Source organism: Pinus tabuliformis, chromosome 6, assembly GCF_031772625.1.
Source record: "Pinus tabuliformis cultivar Carrire ecotype Pingquan chromosome 6, CPIR1, whole genome shotgun sequence".
NCBI lineage: Eukaryota > Viridiplantae > Streptophyta > Pinopsida > Pinales > Pinaceae > Pinus > Pinus tabuliformis.
The window spans coordinates 746,003,398-746,024,383 of record NC_142292.1 but is presented as its reverse complement, the minus strand read 5'-3'; the positions used below and the strand labels follow the sequence as shown (position 1 = coordinate 746,024,383).

The 20,986-nt window shown below is 37.4% G+C and overlaps 1 protein-coding gene and 1 pseudogene across 1 annotated transcript in view; one reads left to right on the top strand and one right to left on the bottom strand.

Annotated features, from left to right (window-relative positions):
• The window catches only part of LOC149260890 (disease resistance protein Roq1-like), a 37,510-nt gene extending 18,810 nt beyond the window's left edge, over positions 1–18,700 (top strand). Inside the window, exon 5 of the mRNA XM_089421263.1 lies at positions 18,658–18,700. The gene's annotated coding sequence lies outside the window, so the exon portion shown is untranslated. The remainder of the gene's footprint in view (positions 1–18,657) is intronic.
• The window catches only part of LOC149260889 (MLO protein homolog 1-like), a 44,254-nt pseudogene that overhangs the window by 8,286 nt on the left and 14,982 nt on the right, over positions 1–20,986 (bottom strand).

Below are 20,986 nucleotides of genomic sequence, written 5' to 3'. Positions count from 1 at the left end.
ATTGTCCTAATAACAATTTCTGCAACCTGTAATTCAAAGCTACAAAGCTAGTGAGGTTGTTTTGTTTTTCAACTTAAGAAATAGAGCTTGAAGTAAAGAATCATAGGACCTGGATAAAATAACCATGTGCATTAATACTAAGAGAAGGGTTTGGCATTTACATGTGCGGAGCTATAATGTTGGCTACCCTTAGAAGCAGCTAAGACACATCTCCATGGGACCTCCTGTTCAGTAGACATTGATTCCCATAGAATTTTTTGCATGCGCTCCTTTTTTTGGCCATTATCCCCTTCCACCTTTATATCGCTAGAATCAATTTCCTTCTTACACAGAAGCATAATATAAGCTATTTTTTTGGGTATACAAATCATGGAAATGGGCTTCTGTCCAACTGTCAGTAGAAGCGATATGAAACCCAGAAGCATCAACTCTGCAACCCAAAAAGACGATTTTCAAAAATATTTGCTCAAAGGACATATTCAGAAATTCTAGCCAGCAGGTGCTAAAAGAAATCAGTGTAGTTGCCTGAAATTAAAGGCTGAAATTCAATTTAGAAAATCCAAAACAAGCTATTAACGCAATCCAAGCAAATCAGTTAAATACATAAAACATATATTGTCAAGTTCAACCCATGTAACCATTTTAGAAGGAGGTTCTATCTAAAACAGCATAAATTTGTTGTTCAAATTAGTTTCAGAGTATTTGGGGGATAGACTACAAGAAGCAACATGGTGGATATGAGTGGTTTCAAGTATCCATTACCTGCTTTCAATTTTTCAAGTGCTTCATATAGAGCCTTTTTATTTGTTCTGGAGAGCCACTGTAAATATAATGACAGAAAAGGGCTTTATTAGTACATATGCAAGCAGAATTCAAAACTTGTAATCCTGCAGATTTGTTTATCATGTCTTCCTCTATTAGCACCCTTTTCCTGTAATAACCAAAGCAATAATTCTACTTCTAATCACTGATGACATATGGAATATGAGCCATTCATATTGGGTTCTAAAAGTGTGTTTTGTTGGTGATTTCAGAAGCCAAAATTTATCAAATTTCTACCAGTTAAAACAACCTGAATGAAGAACTGAACCGAAGTAAGATCAATTCAACTAAAACAAAAAGTGCATAGTTGAAATCTAAGAAAAACCTTACATTGCTAGCATAATGAATACCATGTTCAAGAAGTAAAGAGATGGCCACAAATTCCAAACAAACAACTGCTACTGCCCAAGTAGGAGTTTGCTCTAGAGAACGATCATTGCCACTGTCAGCTCCTGCCATATTCTTCTCATAGGATTGGTAATTGCTTCTAAATTCACCACAACCTTACAAAGGAAATTTCAACAGTTTAAAACAATTCCCAATCAGGGTTGATACTCTCAACCACAATATCGTCTTTTCAATTCCCAAATCCTGAATTCGAGCACGGGAACCCTCTCTCTGAATACAGACGTGGTGAGGCTATCTTTTTAATATTGTTGGTGCATGAAAGAAGACTACCTACTCTAGATTTGAATTTTGTAAATAAAGAACTCAAGAATTGGTCTCCTGTGGAGTCATTCAAGTCAATGCAGTGGCGTGGGAAGGCCAAGTCACTCAATTTGTCAGTATAAACGTGAACGCAAGTCCATCAATCCATACCCAAGCCTTTCCCAGCCACATAAACTTCAAGGAACGGTGCACTCAGACCTGAAAGCACTTCAGCCTTGCTCGATAGAATATAGGAAGATCCGGCAGATATTGCAGAAAGGAAGATCCGGCAGATATTGCAGAGGTACATTCCATGGTCTAGACCTTTTTCCTAGCCTTGGGATTTTCCAAAGCCAGTCTCTCAAAATTCCCTGTAACAAGGAGCTCGCCTCTATGATGGCGCTCAAAGGGAAAGCTCTCATTAGTGCACAGATTATCGGTACTAATATAAGTTGCCTCGGCAAATTCTGTATCTACTCTGTCTCTTCGCAGCTTGCGAGAGGTCTGCTCTGCGGAAGGAATTCTTATGCCATTAACCTCTAGAACGGTTGACATGCTTCTAGCAGGAAACAAAATCGTAAAACAATCTGGTGCACTTTTAAGCAAACAGGAGTTCAATCTTAAGTATATGACTCTGACATCGAACCATGTATCTGTAATTGATTTCCCCTAAATCTCCATGGATACAAAATTGAAAAAATTAAGGCTCTATTAGATGGATTTACAGTACATAAACATCTGAAGTGTGTATTTCGATTGCAGAGAGATGATTGAACAAAATATGATCATATTGCATGAGATGTAATACATCTATTTTATATATAAAAACCCCTTTTTCAGAAAGAATAAAGGAAGAAAAACCCTTACATCTTCTGCAATGATCAACCTGCGAATCTGCAGAGATTCTGGCTCCATAGAAAAGGCAATATGGAATTAGAGAAAATATCGAAGAATGGGAACAAGATTTTTGGCCCCATAGATTCGTTTACAAAGAACTCTGCATCGCCGCCAGTGGATTCAGGGACGAAAATGTGTTGGACCAGGGGGATTTGGGAAGATTTATATGGGCGTTCTCCCTAGCAGTGGCCAAGAAATCGCAGTGATATGCATAACGAAAGAGTTCAGGGAGGGAATGAAGGCATAACGAAAGAGTTCAGGGAGGGAATGAAGGGGTTCGTGGGAATCATGTAGCACTGGAGTCCGTTCAGCTCCAGGGATGGAGCTATTCATTGTTTACGACCAGATGCCAAATGAAATTCGCAAACCGTTTGGGCAACGAATTTGTAACCACTTTGAATCAACGGCTGAAATTGTTGCAATCGTCTAACATATAATCGTGTGGATTACAAGGATGACAGGTGGGCAGAGAGGGGAGTTGATTTTAGAGGGAAACGAAAGGTGTTTCCCTTTGAAATCAACTTTCCTCTCGGGTTACGTGTACATTTCTGAGCCTTTGATTTAAGTGTTAGATGATGAAAATAATCTTACCCATCCAATTGATTAGACCGATATACGATGCGACCCAGTAGATCGACGCTTGCCCTCGCTCGACGCTACGCTTGCCCTGTGTAGACATTTCCTAAACTTTTGATATGGTCCCAAGGGCAATGAGAGGAGTTTGTTCCCAAGTTTCAATCAATTTCAGAAGAGACTGTATAGAGCCACTAAGATTCTGTAGAAACAGAGACCTGTGTCAAAGCCATACTGAACTTTGTTTTCTCCTGTGTCAAAGCCATGCCCGCCTTTTGTAAAACTCTGAACCAGCTCATTGAGTTACGGGACAACTGAATGCTTCAAGGCTCATCTCGAGGAGGGCTAGTGGACCAAGGTCCCATAGGAGGTGCTTCATCCTCAATAGCAAAGCAAGGATATTGGTATTTTCAAAGCATTGAAGCAAAATTGAGGGTTTCTATGCTTCTGGTTTTTTTTTTTCCTCCTATTTCAAAATCAAGATTGGTTTTCATTTGAATTAATGTAATCTTCATAATTGTAGCTAGGTTAACACAACAATAGAGTTATGGTTCGTTTCTTTTGTATATGAATGGTGTTTGAGTAGTGACCATATTGAAAATGCAAGAAATTGTAGTCGTGTTTATTATAATTTTTGGGCGATGGCATTTCCAGCCTCACTGTTGCCGCCCTAGGCGCCTCCGCTGTTTTGATGGACATGGCAATGGCTACAGTGTCTGCTTTGTTAAGATACACACTAAGCACGTTAGAAATGTATATTGAAGGTGATTGGCACATATGCCAGTTGGAGTGGAGGTGGCCACTTAACAGTTAAAATGACATCTACATTAGTCAAGCAAGAAGAATACCTACTTATAATAACACAAGAGAGGTGGGATTGAATTTGATTGGGGTTGTTTCCTCTGTGACCAGTTTCGCAATGTAGCCCACTGCCGTAGTGAGCGTGCTTCATTCTATTGATTTCTTAATTCAAAGTGCAATCTTATTCACTTGGAAGGTTCGGTCGGTTCTGCCTTCACTATATGCTTGCAGATTTTAAATGCACAATTTATATTTCTGTACCAGAAGTGCAACAAAACACTTTATTTTTGTTGATCAGAAGTAGAATAGCAATCGAGGATTGATTTATTTTCATCATTTTGTGGTTAGTTAGTTTGTTTGTTTCTAAGGGTCTCCTCAGTTCATTGAGGATATGGGTCTAAAGCTGGAAACATTACTAGGAAATAAATTCAAATATTCAAAATGGTATTTTTCTCTTTTTTAACTGAGTATTGTGTTTTTCAGGTTTTAGAGATGGAAAGGGCTCAGTTTTTATCGATGTGATGAATGGAAATTATCAGTGATTGGTTCTAATTTTGAATCCCATCAGATCGGTTCATTTAGGTCAATTACGGTGTTGGGTTACTTGCTTGTATTTCCTGTTTTATTTTGTTCCATTGATCTCGGCGTTTTGGATTGATATGCAGCAAGACCCTGTTGAAGATGACCATCTCTCGGACCAAAATACTGAAGAATAAGAAGGAACTGCAATGTAGGAAATTCAGAAAGGTTGTTTCTCAGCTCCTTCAAAACGACTAGGAAGAGAGTGCTCGATAAAGGGTGTGTTTTTGTTTTTAGCTATGGTTTTTTTCTCTCATAATTACAAAGAAAATGTGCAATTTACTGGCAGACTGCCATACCGCAATGTTTACCATTTTTAATTACACCGTAAGGCATTTCCCTTTGAAATCAACTTTCCTTTGGCCTCACCTGTCTTGCTATGATCCGTCTGATTTCATGTTAGACGATTAAAATATTTACAACCATTAGATTAAGTTCTTGTTATAACTGAAACTATCCCTATCTTACCTTCCTTGAAACCATATAAATAACGACTTCCGTAGGTTTTATGAAACACTGTTCTACGAATCCATGTCCGCTTTCTTGAATCTTTGAATCTCCTGGCCATTGTGCAGTTCAATCATCCAATTGTCCACGATCTTGCTTGAATCTCCTGGCAATTGTGCAGGTAAATTTCAAATAGCAAGGGCATAAATTTCAAAATGGACTGTGTAGTCTTGATTGTTTTTAGTTTTCAATGATTTGTTTTTAATGATTTTGGGTTTTAACTGTGAGGACTTCTGTGACAGAAAACTGGAAATTGCAAGGATTTCTATGACAAAAAACTAGAAATTGCAGAGGTTTCTCAGTTTATGCACGATCTTGGATGAAGTCTGTTGAACACTGTGCAAGTAAATTTCAAAATGGAGTGGGTAATCTCGAAACGACTGTTTTTTAGTTCCCGCCTTCCATATACCACAATGCTTCTTTTTAAGAAACCCTAATGTCTAAAGTTGATCTAGCTTCCACCATTTGAAGGGGACTGTACTGCTAGTATGGAATGAATGCCCATCTGACCGTGTTGAGTAATTATTTCAAGGTACGAGACCTTGCATCAAGTTTATGGCCCCCATAAGCAAGATTCCTCTCTTATCCTTCAATGAGCCTCCCTGTGGCGACTAGATATTGTGCCTCCGGCTGTGGCTGTAGCTCAAACTCTCGTGTTTGTTCAACCCTTTGTTTTGGCTTTTGCCCAGATCTGGCTTGGTTTTGGATTCAGATTCCTCCAGCCGGTGCTGCATGCCCTAGGTGCCTCCGTTGTTTTGATGGACATGGCATCGATTACAGTGTCTGCTTTGTTATGATACACACTAAGCACGTTAGAAATGTATATTGAAGGTGATTGGCACATATGCCAATTGGAGTGGAGGTGGCCACTCAACAGTTAAAATGACATCTGCATTAGTCAAGCAAGAAGAATCCCTACTTATAATAACACAAGAGAGGTGGGATTGAATTTGATTGGGGTTGTTTCCTCTGTGACCAGTTTGGAAATGTAGCCCACTGCCGTAGTGAGCATGTTTCATTCTATTGATTTCTTAATTCAAAGTGCAATCTTAATCACTTGGAAGGTTCGGTCGGTTCTGCCTTCACTATATGCTTGCAGATTTTAAATGCACAATTTATATTTATGTACCAGAAGTGCAACAGAACACTTTATTTTTGTTGATCAAAAGTAGAATAGCAATTGAGGATTGATTTATTTGCATCATTTTGTGGTTATTTAGTTTGTTTGTTTCTGAGGGTCTCCTCAGTTCATTGAGGATATGGGTCTAAAGCTAGAAACATTACTAGGAAATAAATTTAGATATTCAAAATTATATTATTCTCTTTTTAATTGAGTATTGTGTTTTTCAGGTTTTAGAGATGGAAAGGGCTCAGTTTTTATCGATGTGATGAATGGCAATTATCAGCGATTGGTTCTAATTTTGAATCCCATCATATCGGTTCATTTAGGTCAATTACGGTGTTGGGTTACTTGCTTGTATTTCCTGTTTTATTTTGTTCCATTGATCTCGGTGTTTTGGATTGATATGCAGCAAGACCCTGTTGAAGATGACCATCTCTCGGACCAAAATACTGAAGAATAAGAAGGAACTGCAGTGTAGGAAATTCAGAAGAGATGTTTCTCAGCTCCTTCAAAACGACTAGGAAGAGAGTGATCGATAAAGGGTGTGTTTTTTTTTTTTTAACTATGGATTTTTCTCTCATAATTACAAAGAAAATGTGAAATTTACTGGTAAACTGCCATACCGCAATGTTTACCATTTTTAATTACATCGTAAGGCATTTCCCTTAGAAATCAACTTTCCTTTGGCCTCACCTGTCTTGCTATGATCCGTTTGATTTCATGTTAGACGATTAAAATATTTACAACCATTAGATTAAGTTCTTGTTATAATTGAAACTATCCCTATCTTACCTTCCTTGAAACCATATAAATAACGACTTCCGTAGGTTTTATGAAACATTGTTCTAGGAATCCATGTCTGCTTTCTTGAATCTTTGAATCTCCTGGCCATTGTGCAGTTCAATCGTCCAATTATCCACAATCTTGCTTGAATCTCCTGGCCATTGTGCAGTTCAATCGTCCAATTGTCCACGATCTTGCTTGAATCTCCTGGCCATTGTGCAGGTAAATTTCAAATCGAAAGGGAATAAATTTCAAAATGCACTCTGTAGTCTTGATTGTTTTTAGTTTTCAATGATTTGTTTTTAATGATTTTGGGTTTTAACTGCGAGGACTTCTGTGACAGAAAACTGGAAATTGCCAGGATTTCTATGACAAAAAACTAGAAATTGCAGAGGTTTCTCAGTTTATGCACGATCTTGGATGAAGTCTGTTGGACATTGTGCAGGTAAATTTCAAAATGGAGTGGGTAATCTCGAAACGACTATTTTTTAGTTCCCGCCTTCCATATACCACAATGCTTCTTTTTAAGAAACCCTAATGTCTAAAGTTGATCTTACTTCCACCATTTGAAGGGGACTGTACTGCTAGTATGGCATGAATGCCCATGTGACCGTGTTGAGTAATTAATTTAAGGTACGAGACCTTGCATCAAGTTTATGGTCCCCATAAGCAAGATTCCTCTCTTCTCCTTCAATGAGCCTACCTGTGGCGACCAGATCTTATGCCTCTGGCTGTGGCTATAGCTCAAACTCTCGTGTTTTTTCAACCCTCTGGTTTGGCTTTTGCCCAGATCTGGCTTGGTTTTGGATTCAGATTCCTCCAGTCGGTGCTGCATGCCCTAGGTGCCTCCGTTGTTTTGACGGACATGGCATTAGCTACAGTGTCTGCTTTGTTATGATACACACTAAGCACGTTAGAAATATATATTGAAGGTGATTGGCACATATGCCAGTTGGAGTGGAGGTGGCCACTCAACAGTTAAAATGACATCTGCATTAGTCAAGCAAGAAAAATCCCTACTTATAATAACACAAGAGAGGTGGGATTGAATTTAATTGGGGTTGTTTCCTCTGTGACCAGTTTGGCAATGTAGACCACTGCCGTAGAGAGCGTGTTTCATTCTATTGATTTCTTAATTCAAAGTGCAATCTTAATCACTTTGAAGGTTCGGTCGGTTCTGCCTTCACTATATGCTTGCAGATTTTAAATGCACAATTTATATTTTTGTACCAGAAGTGCAGCAAAACACTTTATTTTTGTTTATCAAAAGTAGAATAACAATCGAGGATTGATTTATTTGCATCATTTTGTGGTTAGTTTGTTTGTTTGTTTCTTAGGTTCTCCTCAGTTCATTGAGGATATGGGTCTAAAGCTGGAAACATTACTAGGAAATAAATTCAAATATTCAAAACGGTATTTTTCTCTTTTTTAACTAAGTATTGTGTTTTCAGGTTTTAGAGATGGAAAGGGCTCAGTTTTTATTGATGTGATGAATGGCAATTATCAGTGATTGGTTCTAATTTTGAATCCCATCAGATCGGTTCATTTAGGTCAATTACGGTGTTGGGTTACTTGCTTGTATTTCCTGTTTTATTTTGTTCCATTGATCTCGGTGTTTTGGATTGTTATGCAGCAAGACCCTATTGAAGATGACCATCTCTCGGACCAAAATACTGAAGAATAAGAAGGAACTACAGTGTAGGAAATTCAGAAAAGATGTTTCTGAGCTCCTTCAAAACGACTAGGAAGAGAGTGCTCGATAAAGGGTGTGTTTTTGTTTTTAACTATGGATTTTTTCTCTCATAATTACAAAGAAAATGTGCAATTTACTGGCAGACTTCCATACCGTGATGTTTACCATTTTTAATTACGCCGTAAGGCGTTTCCCTTTGAAATCAAAATTCCTCTGGCCTTACCTGTCTTCCTATGATCCGTCTGATTTCATGTTAGACGATTAAAATATTTACAACCATTAGATTAAGTTCTTGTTATAACTGAAACTATCCCTATCTTACCTTCCTTGAAACCATATAAATAACGACTTCCGTAGGTTTTATGAAACACTGTTCTACGAATCCATGTCCGCTTTCTTGAATCTTTGGATCTCCTGGCCATTGTGCAGTTCAATTGTCCAATTGTCCATGATCTTGCTTGAATCTCCTGGCCATTGTGGAGGTAAATTTCAAATAGCAAGGGCATAAATTTCAAAATGGACTGTGTAGTCTTGATTGTTTTTAGTTTTCAATGATTTGTTTTTAATGATTTTGGGTTTTAACTTTGAGGACTTCCGTGACGGAAAACTGGAAATTGCAAGGATTTCTATGACAAAAAACTAGAAATTGCAGAGGTTTCTCAGTTTATGCACGATCTTGGATGAAGTCTGTTGGACACTGTGCAGGTAAATTTCAAAATGGAGTGGGTAATCTCGAAATGATTGTTTTTTAGTTCCCGCCTTCATATACCACAATGCTTCTTTTTAAGAAACCCTAATGTCTAAAGTTGATCTTGCTTCCACCATTTGAGGGGGACCGTGTTGAGTAATTATTTCAAGGTACGAGACCTTGCATCAAGTTTATGGCCCCCATAAGCAAGATTCCTCTCTTCTCCTTCAATGAGCCTACCTGTTGCGACCAGATCTTGTGCCTCTGGCTGTGGCTGTAGCTCAAACTCTCGTGTTTGTTCAACCCTCTGGTTTGGCTTTTGCCCACATCTGGTTTGGTTTTGGATTCGGATTCCTCCAGCCGATGTTGCATGCCCTAGGCGCCTCCGCTGTTTTGACAGACGTGGAATCGGCTATAGTGTCTGCTTTGTTATGATACACACTAAGCACGTTAGAAATGTATATTGAAGGTGATTGGCACATATGCCAATTGGAGTGGAGGTGGCCACTCAACAATTAAAATGACATCTGCATTAGTCAAGAAATAAGAATCCCTACTTATAATAACACAAGAGAGGTGGGATAGAATTTGATTGGGGTTATTTCCTCTGTGACCAATTTGGCAATGTAGCCCACTGTCGTAGTGAGCGTGTTTCATTCTATTGATTTCTTAATTCAAAGTGAAATCTTAATCACTTGGAAGGTTCGACAGGTTCTGCCTTCACTATATGCTTGCAGATTTTAAATGCACAATTTATATTTTTGTACCAGAAGTGCAACAGAACACTTTATTTTTGTTTATCAAAAGTAGAATAACAATCAAGGATTGATTTATTTGCATCATTTTGTGGTTAGTTTGTTTGTTTGTTTCTGAGGGTCTCCTCAGTTCATTGAGGATATGGGTCTAAAGCTGGAAACTTTACTAGGAAATAAATTCAAATATTCAAAATGGTATTTTTCTCTTTTTTAACTGAGTATTGTGTTTTCAGGTTTTAGAGATGGAAAGGGCTCAGTTTTTATCGATGTGATGAATGGCAATTATCAGTGATTGGTTCTAATGTTGAATCCCATCATATTGGTTCATTTAGGTCAATTCCGGTGTGGGGTTACTCGCTTGTATTTCCTATTTTATTTTGTTCCATTGATCTTGGTGTTTTGGATTGATATGCAACAAGACCCTGTTGAAGATGACCATCTCTCGGACCAAAATACTGAAGAATAAGAAGGAACTGCAGTGTAGGAAATTCAGAAAAGATGTTTCTCAGCTCCTTCAAAACGACTAGGAAGAGAGTGCTCGATAAAGGGTGTGTTTTTGTTTTTAACTATGGATTTTTTCTCTCATAATTACAAAGAAAATGTGCAATTTACTGGCAGACTGCCATACCACAATGTTTACCATTTTTAATTACGTCGTAAGGCGTTTCCCTTTGAAATCTACTTTCCTTTGGCCTTACCTGTCTTTCTATGATCCGCCTGATTTCATGTTAGACAATTAAAATATTTACAACCATTAGATTAAGTTCTTGTTATAACTGAAACTATCCCTATCTTACCTTCCTTGAAACCATATAAATAATGACTTCCGTAGGTTTTATGAAACAATGTTCTACGAATCCATGTCCGCTTTCTTGAATCTTTGAATCACCTGGGCATTGTGCAGTTCAATTGTCCAATTGTCCACGATCTTGCTTGAATCTCCTGGCCATTGTGCAGGTAAATTTCAAATAGCAAGGGCATAAATTTCAAAATGGACTGTGTAGTCTTGATTGTTTTTAGTTTTCAATGATTTGTTTTTAATGATTTTGGGTTTTAACTGTGAGGACTTCCGTGACGGAAAACTAGAAATTGCCAGGATTTCTATGACAAAAAACTAGAAATTGCAGAGGTTTCTCAGTTTATGGACGATCTTGGATGAAGTATGTTGGACACTGTGCAAGTAAATTTCAAAATGTAGTGGGTAATGTCGAAACAACTGTTTTTTAGTTCCCGCCTTCCATATACCACAATGCTTCTTTTTAAGAAACCCTAATGTCTAAAGTTGATCTTGCTTCCACCATTTGAAGGGGACTGTACTGCTAGTATGGCATGAATGCCCATGTGACTGTGTTGAGTAATTATTTCAAGGTACGAGACCTTGCATCAAGTTTATGGCCCCCATAAGCAAGATTCCTTTCTTCTCCTTCAATGAGCCTACCTGTGGTGACCAGATCTTGTGCCTCCGGCTATGTCCGTAGCTCAAACTCTCATGTTTTTTCAACCCTCTGGTTTGGCTTTTGCCCAGATCTAGCTTGGTTTTGGATTCAGATTACTCTAGCCGGTGCTGCATGCATTGACCACAGAATTTTTTCCCATTGTTGGTTTTCTTCTTGCAGCAGGTGCTGCATCCTCCCAACGGCAGCGCCCCATTTACCTTCGTGCATATGGTAAAAATATCACAGGAGTGGCATTAATGTCCATATTTAATAATTAGTTACAGGTATGATTACAGATCAGACCTTCCTTGTTTAGTTGATGGCCCCATCAACTGGATCTTTATCTTTACTTTCCACATGCTTAATCTGGGTCCTGTGGGTTTTAGATCTTGTCGCTTGGCTTTGGCTCTTGCTCAAACTTCTGCTCTAGCTATATTCAGACTCTCAGGCTTTAACTCTGCCTTGGTTTTGGCTCTAACTTCACGTGTTGAATCTGAGAAAGAGCCTCCTACTTAGTTCTCTACATTTCTTTTAACAAACCCTTCCAGACATATATGACTCTTATTCACAGCTGATTATTTTGTCTTTTGGATATTTATATGACTTCTTCTTAGATAAAGTGCAAATCAAGCTAAACAAATGTTTAGATAAAGTGAAAATCAAACTAAACAAATGTTCAAATAATGTTGTTCTAAATTGTCCTTTTCAGCATTCAATTGAGATGCTTCTGGTGCTTCTACCTCATAATTTACAGATAGTCATACAAACACACATTTGGAGTGATTCCGAAGACCCCGCACTAGCAGCAATATATCTCATGTTTTATATCAATGAAAATGGAGAGAAATTCTACACGTTAAAGGTAAGTCTCATTCTTTAAGCCCTCTAGCTTCTGCTTTGAGAGAAAGTCTACACGTTAAAGTAGAATCCTTCGCTTCCATTCACAATAGTTATATGGCGTGAAAGGTGCAAGAGGTGGAAACTCCATTTTTTTTGGTATCACCAGTCTTTAGGACCTTAATCAAGACTTATAATGTTGAATATAGGTCTAGGATTTTCAATTTTTGTGCCAAGTTGTCCTTTTGATTACTATCAATCTTGCTGCTTTAGTACTAAATCAGTCATTTTTCTGTTAGTCCATAATGTTAGCACTCCTGTTATAAATGATTCTTCCAAATACCCTTCATGTTTCAACAAAACTGGCAATAGCAGGCTTTAGTAAAAAATATTCTTGGATAGAGCAATACACATCGCAGTATAAAACCTCTTCCTGGTCATCATGGCAACAATTGTCATCTTAGCTCAGACAGCCTTTCACTCAGCATACTTAAGTACCTTAATCATGACACAGCCAACAATTTTACTATAGTCAATGGCATCATTATGAGCTCAACATAGCCATGGCAAGTTAAACATTAGTTTATTAATGAACCCTTGAACAGCAACAACAACAAACTCGCTACAACAAAAGTCTAAATATCAATTTAGAATGGGGCTCGGGTTTTGTTTCAAAATAATCGATTTTATGCCACGGCTTCAATAATGCCACAGAATTTAGAAATAACTCAAGATTTGCTTCAGGTATTCTAGGGCTTACAAACCCGAAGCCCAAAATTTCATCAGAATTGACATGGGCAAATTTATCCTGCTGTAGTCAATATTGGATGCCATCATATCATTTCAAACCTCTCATTGATCACCTGGAATTTGTTGCATAGATAGTGAACAAGAGTTTGACTTTGTGTCAATTGTAGGTCTTTTCTCCAAATATCATAAGAGATCCTCAGACTTCCCTCAGAGGCAGGCCTAAACAAGCCCTCTGTAATCTACACATTTAGATCCTCAGATGAACCATTAGCTTATGAAAAATTCCTTTAGTACATAGATTACAACATGCAGCAAGTAGAAGATATAATCCACAAATGTTATTTGCGTGTCCTCTGATATAATCCTTGAAGCTAAAGGCAATCAATGGTGAAACAATTTTCATCAACAGGGATGTAAAAGATTTCAAATCCTCTTAGACAATTTAGCTTGTATCACCACTCTCCTAGTTTGGTACAGGCTCTGACCTGCTCATGGCCAAGATTTTGCACAACAGCTTATGTCATTATCATTCGTAAGCAACTAGAGATTTATGGAATCCAAATTAAGAATTCAATGTCAAAATCCTCCTCCCAAAGGATCCCTATTGGAAAAACAATTTAGAAGTTCATCATTAACAAAAGGATTTTAAGAATGCGTATAAGTATGTTGATGATATCCTTGGTCCAATTATTAAGAACTTCACTAGCTATTTCACAAGCCTTCGCACCTCTTGGCCACTTCTGAGGCTGCTCGGCCTCTGTTCAATCAGTCCTGAGGTCAATCCTGAGACCTATCGGCCCTTTGTCACAGTGTTCTAAGGCCTTAGACAGAATTTTGGTCAATCTTTGTCCTGGTCAAAAGCATTGTTGACAGAACTTGGACTAGAACTTTATTAAGGTTGCTTTTTTACCATCCCTCTGATACCATGTTGATGTTTCCATATTCTAATATGATAATCACTTCCAATGATCTCTTAAACAAGTTCTTAATCATAATGCAATAATGACAGTAGGATCATAAAGAGACAGCCAAGCACTTAGCGTACAAAAAGACACAAAATTTTCACCTGGGAAGCCCAAACTTGAGAGAAAACCCAACAATCTTTTCTAGGAGAAATTCTTTAGTTCAACAAAGGTACATTTTAATATTCACAAGTCAACCTAGGTCAACTTAGACAATAATTATGGATCTGAACAAAACAGACCTCAAAACTCAATCTAGGCAGTAGATCTGGTTTCGGTCCCTTCTGTTTATAGACTGAGGTTCTTGGCCTCCTCTAGGGCTTCGACCCTCCATAGAAAAGAAAGGTCTCGGATCTTCTAGGGATTCTGCCCTTCAACAAAGATAAAATATCTTTACAGAGATAAGATCCTTCTTGAACTTCGCTCCATCCACAGAAAAAAGATTTCGGTCTTTCTTCCACAGAAACAAGGTCTCCATATCTGAGTCCATTCAGCCTCTTACAAGCAGAAACCCGTCGCTCTTAAACTCTAGTACCCAGATTGCCTGTTTTAATGCTTTTCTGATCAAGCTTGAAACCTGGATATTAGATATTCATGTATGTTTCTTGGCATAAATTACGCAGAGATTGATATGTAAATGACCTTTGGTTGAAGGCATGTTGTCTTATGTGTGGAGTTTGCTTCCACACTGTTGCTAGGAAGTAGATATGAAGGGGTACGAATGAGTGCTTTTATATTCTATATTCAATGCAATGTAGCGTAAACTAACTTACATGTTGAGTCACACGTTAATTTAATGTGTTTTTTTCTTGCAAAAGGATTCCCCCGTAGGGTCTCCAACACAGTCAACCCACCCTGGTATGTCTCCTTTATTTTTATGATAATACTACTTTATTTGTTGTCATGTCATTAATATGTGAGGATAGCATTGCTGCATTGATGTTTTTAAAATCTTTTATCCCATGAGGTTTCTTGTGTTACAGCACGGTTTTCTCCAGATGATAAATACTCAAAGCATCACACTTTGCTGAAGAAGCGCTTTGGCTTACTGCCAACGCAGCAACCCCCACCCACCTATTGACAATTGAATATTCAGAGTTTTTATGTCTCTGCTAGACAAAGGAAGGGTGGTTAGAGGTTACAGGGTTAACATTAATTATTCATTTTGTTTACTCTGTAGTCTTTGCCCTGCCTTTTTGGATGCAACTTCATGCTAGTTTGTGTTTAAGATGTATTTTGATGCTTTTTTACTTTGCACAAGTTGTAGATGTTGAATTGGGGTTTAAATTTAAATATATTGTTTAAGAGGTTATGATTAGATAGAGAATTAATTATTATTATTGGCTTATATACGATACTTTTGCACATTTATTTGTAGGCTAAACATTTGTGATTTTTCAGAGAAAAAAACCTCCTAACTTCCATTAATCAAAATAAAAGTAAATACATTTGCAGTAGTGACAGATCTTATGTCCATGTAACTCTATGTTCTAGATAAGTCTCAGTAGAAACTCAGAAGATTTTATAATTTTGGATCTTAATCACTATGTATCTACTAGCGTCTCTAAAGGTCTATAACATCATTACAGATTTCTTACCTCTCTAACTTTCCTTCTCAGCGACATTGTTATATTATTTCCCATACATTTTTCAAAAAGAAAAGAAAATAAACAGAAAACTTGAAAAGACATATGAGGATCGTTCTCAGTGAACAGTTAGTGATGTCCTTAATAACTAAAACTCCATGTGCTGATGAGGATTCCATTGTCAAAAGCGGTGAAGAAGATCTTTCCCGGTGCTTGGAAACAACTCTTCTTAGAGAGAAAATCTGCCTCTTGGTTTTGTTCTCTGAATATATGACTGAAATTCACTTTCTAGAAGGACCCCAGGAAAGATCTGATGCGTAGCATCAGAAGATAAGGGAAGGTCGCCCCAAAAGTGGATCTTTGTACCCAATCCAGAATCACTTTGGGGTTCCCAAAACTGATAAATCCTCTATAGCTAGCCAGTTAGAAAATAGGAGTGCCCCCTAAAGAGCTAATTGCGATGCTCTTTTATTAGTCCATGTACCACTATTCCAACAAAATTGAAAGTAGTTGCCAGGCTTTTATACAAGAAAAACCCCCCTACCACAAATCCTGTTAGTAGAAGCTCCTTAAAAAAATCATCTGGATTTTGTGACCAAATCTCTTTATATTGGATTTGTCTCGAGTTAACCTTCTCTTTTGTTGGCCCTATTTCCATAAAATATGCAGAGATCTTTAAACAGGCGCCTCTTGTATCTGGGGTAGTCTCTTTCAAATATCTTCTCGTTCCTACTTTTCCATATGCCCATAGAATATTGAAGGGTAATGTTCGAAATGTCCTGTTCTCCTCAACCCACAGAGAAATGCACCTATCTATGGAGCTCGAATGCTATGCTGCTTGTAGGTTAAGAGTGTAATACTCCTCTCCAAATCGAGACTGCAAATGGGCATGTCAGAAAGAGATGATCCACGTCTTCTGCATTTTTTTCATAAAACACCTGTTAGGACCTTGGAAGCCTCTTTTGAGGAGATTATACTTACATGCACTCCTGTTATAAATGATTCTTCCAAATACCCTTCCTTTTTCAACAAAACTAGCAGTAGCAAACTTAAGTAAAAATGATTCTTGGATAGAGCAATACACATCGCAGTATAAAACCTCTTCCTGGTCATCATGGCAACAATTGTCATCTTAGCTCAGGTAGCCTTTCACTCAGCATACTTAAGTACATTAATCATGACACAACCAACAATCTTACTATAGTCAATGGCATCATTATGAGCTCAACATAGCCATGGCAAGTTAAACATCAGTTTATTAATGAACCCTTGAACAGCAACAAGCACAAACTCGCTACAACAAAAGTCTAAAGATCAATTTAGAATGGGGCTCGGGTTTTGTTTCAAAATATTCGATTTTATGCAACGGCTTCAATAATGCCACAGAATTTAGAATTAACTTAGGATTTACTTCAGGTCTTCTAGGGCTTACAAAACTCGAAGCCCAAAATTTCATCAGACTTGACATGCGCAAATTTATCCTACTGTAGTCAATATTGGATGCCATCATATCATTTCAAACCTCTCATTGATCACCTGGAATTTGTTGCATAGATAGTGAACAAGAGTTTGACTTTGTGTCAATTGTAGGTCTTTTCTCCAAATATCATAAGAGATCCTCAGACTTCCCTCAGAGGCAGTCCTAAACAAGTCCTTTGTAATCTACACATTTAGATCCTCAAATGAACCATTAGCTTATGAAAATTTCCTTCAGTACATAGATTACAACATGCAACAAGTAGAAGATATAATCGACAAATGTTATCTGTCTGTCCTATGATATAATCCTTGAAGCTAAAGGCAACCAATGGTGAAACAATTTTCATCAACAGGGATGCAAACGATTTCAAATCCTCTTAGACAATTTAACTTGTATCACCACTCTCCTAGTTTGGTACAAGCTCTGACCTGCTCATTGCCAAGATTTTGCACAATAGCTTATGTCATTATCATTCGTAAGCAGCTAGAGATTTATGGTATCCAAATTAAGAATTCAATGTCAACATCCTCCTCCCAAAGGATCCCTATTGGAAAAACAATTTAGAAGTTCATCAATAACAAAAGGATTTTAAGAATGCTTATAATTATGTTGATGATATCCTTGGTCCAATTATTAAGAACTTCACTAGCCATTTCATAGGCCTTCGCACCTCTTGGCCACTTCTGAGGCTGCTCGGCCTTTGTTCAATCAGTCCTGAGGCCTTCCTGAGGTCAATCCTGAGACCTATTGGCCCTTTGTCACAGTCTTCTAAGGCCTTAGACAGAATTTTGGTCTCTCTTTGTCCTGGTCAAAAGCATTGTTGACAGAACTTGGACTAGAACTTTATTAAGGTTGCTTTTTTACCATCCCTCTGATACCATGTTGATGTTTCACGATCTTCTAATCTGATAATTACTTCCAATGATCTCTTAAACAAGTTCTTGACCATAATGCAATAATGATAGTAGGATCATAAAGAGATAGCCAAGCACTTAGCATACAAAGAGACACAAAATTATTTTCACATGGGAAGCCCAAACTTGAGAGAAAACACAACAATCTTTTCTAAGAGAAGTTCTTCAGTTCAACAAAGGTACATTTTAATATTCACAAGTCAACCTAGGTCAACTTAGACAATAATTATGGATATGAACAAAACAGACCTCAGAACTCAATCTAGGCAGTAGATCTGGTTTTGGTCCCTTTTGTTTACAGACTGAGGTTCTTGGCCTCCTCTAGGGCTTTGACCCTCCATAGAAAAAAAAGGTCTCGGATCTTCTAGGGATTCTGCCCTTCAACAAAGATAAAATATCTTTACAGAGATAAGATCTTTCTTGAACTTCGCTCCATCCATAGAAAAAAAGATTTCGGTCTTTCTTCCACAGAAACAAGGTCTCCATATCTGAGTCCATTCGGCCTCTTACAAGCATAAACCCGTCACTCTTAAACTCTGCTACCCAGATTGCCTGTTTTAATGCTTTTCTGATCAAGCTTGAAACCTGGATACTAGATAGTCATGTATGTTGCTTGGCATAAATTACGCAGAGATTGATATGTAAATGACCTTTGGTTGAAGGCATGTTGTCTTATGTGTGGAGTTTTCTTCCACACTGTTGCTAGGAAGTAGATATGAAGGGATACTAATGAGTGCTTTTATATTCTATATTCAATGCAATGTAGCGTAAACTAACTTACATGTTGAGTCACACGTTAATTTAATGTGTTCTTTTCTTGCAGAAGGATTCCCCCGTAGGGTCTCCAACACAGTCAGCCCACCCTGGTATGTCTCCTTTATTTTTATGATAATACTACTTTATTTGATGTCATGTCATTAATATGTGAGGATAGCATCGCTGCATTGATGTTTTTAAAATCTTTTATCTCACCAGGTTCCTTGTGTTACAGCATGGTTTTCTCCAGATGATAAATACTAAAAGCATCGCACTTTGCTGAAGAAGCGCTTTGGCTTACTACCAACGCAGCAACCCTCACCCACCTATTGACAATTGAATATTCAGAGTTTTTATGTCTCTGCTAGACAAAGGAAGGGTAGTTAGAGGTTACAGGGTTAACATTAATTATTCATTTTGTTTACTCTGTAGCCTTTGCCCTCCCTTTTTGGATGCAACTTCATGCTAGTTTGTGTTTAAGATGTATTTTGATGCTTTTTTACTTTGCACAAGTTGTAGATGTTGAATTGGGGTTTAAATTTAAATATATTGTTTAAGAGGTTATGATTAAATAGAGAATTAATTATTATTATTGGCTTATATATGATACTTTTGCACATTTATTTGTAGGCTAAACATTGGTGATTTTTCAAAGAAAAAAAACCTCCCAACTTCCATTAATCAAAATAAAAGTAAATACATTTGCAGTAGTGACAGATCTTATGTCCATGTAACTCTATGTTCTAGATAAGTCTCAGTAGAAACTCAGAAGATTTTATAATTTTGGATCTTAATCGCTATGTATCTACTAGCGTCTCTAAAGGTTTATAACATCATTAGAGATTTCTTAGATGAAACTGGTGTTTTGATATGTACTTAGATTTAACAGAGCATCATACTTTCATAGGCCTATATTTAATGATGAAAATGGTGTTTTGATCTACACTTAGATTTAACAGCGCATCATATTAAAACCGTTTAGTAGCTTGGTTTCCTTGCTTCTCTAAACCATATTCTAGCAGCAATGTTCCCTGGTTATGAAATCTGTTTGGCAGGAGTACCCAGACAGATTATTTTGTTATCAGAGCAAGTGACGTGGCCTGTGAAAATAGAACAGATTGCATTCCATTGATATGTGCAAACATTTATGATTTGACAGAAAAAGCAAAGCAAGAGGAGAAAAGTGTACAGTTGTGTGATGTTAACACTACAAATTATTAATTATAAGAATTGCCTACTATCCCAAAGGCAAACAAAGAAACTTGTAATTTAAATCTAAGTGCAGATCAAAACACTAGTTTCATCATTAAATACAGGTCTATGAAGGATTAATTATGTGAATGTTTTGTAAAAAGCTTTGATCAATAAAGGATATTTATTTAGTTAATCTCCTTACGTGTTAAATTGAACCTTTCTGATATGTGGCATCATTCATTACTAAAATGCTTTCATTTAATGTTGATTCACAATTAAATCTTTAATTGATAATTTTATGTAAGGAAATAGATATTCATAATATGATTGTCAAATTTCAGGTGGTAAATGAATTTAAATGAATTTTCATTTAAGAGATATGCCACTGGCAATGGACACTTTCAAGGATTTAATAGCTCACATGGAACTGTTGCTTATGATTTAAGACAGATGAATAGTATTTTGTTTACTAATTTTATCTTCAATGATCTTTTTTGTCACGATGCTTCTCAAATTTAACTTAATAGAATATGATTGTCAAATTTTAGGTGCTAAATGAATTTTCATTTCAGAGACATGCCACTGGCAATGGACACTTTCAAGGATTTAATAACTTACATGAAATTGTTGCTTATGATTTAAGACAGATGAATAGCATTTTGTTTGTTAATTTTTATGTCATGATGCTTCTCGAATTATGTCTACCTTACCGCATTCCTTTGCAACATGTGGTGCAATTGCTAGTTATATATAAATAATCCTAAAATTCAAGTTTGAATGCACTGTATTATTCTTTGCATCACACTTTATATTGTCCACCCTTCTACCTACTTTACTACGGCACAGCACAGCTCATGGAGTAGCTGGGCCTCTGCTCGGCCCCTAACTCCTCCACCACCAGCTAACTGACTGTTGTTGTTGACGGGCCTGATAGCAAATTCTAGCATAAGCCCCTACTGCTACTCTACTGTGGCCATAGCTTGGCGGTGGGGTTCTATGGTACAGTGCAGAGGGTATCGAGCGATTCAGAACGCCGGGATAATAGTTGGCCATGGACTATTTTATCACTGACGGGAATGGGATTCCGATGGATTGGGGAATTAAGCTATAGACTGAAGGGAATTACACAGAGGATAATTGCAGGGGAATTCATTGGATCTTGATTTTGCAATGAATGAGTCTCCGTATGAGGAAATTGTTCG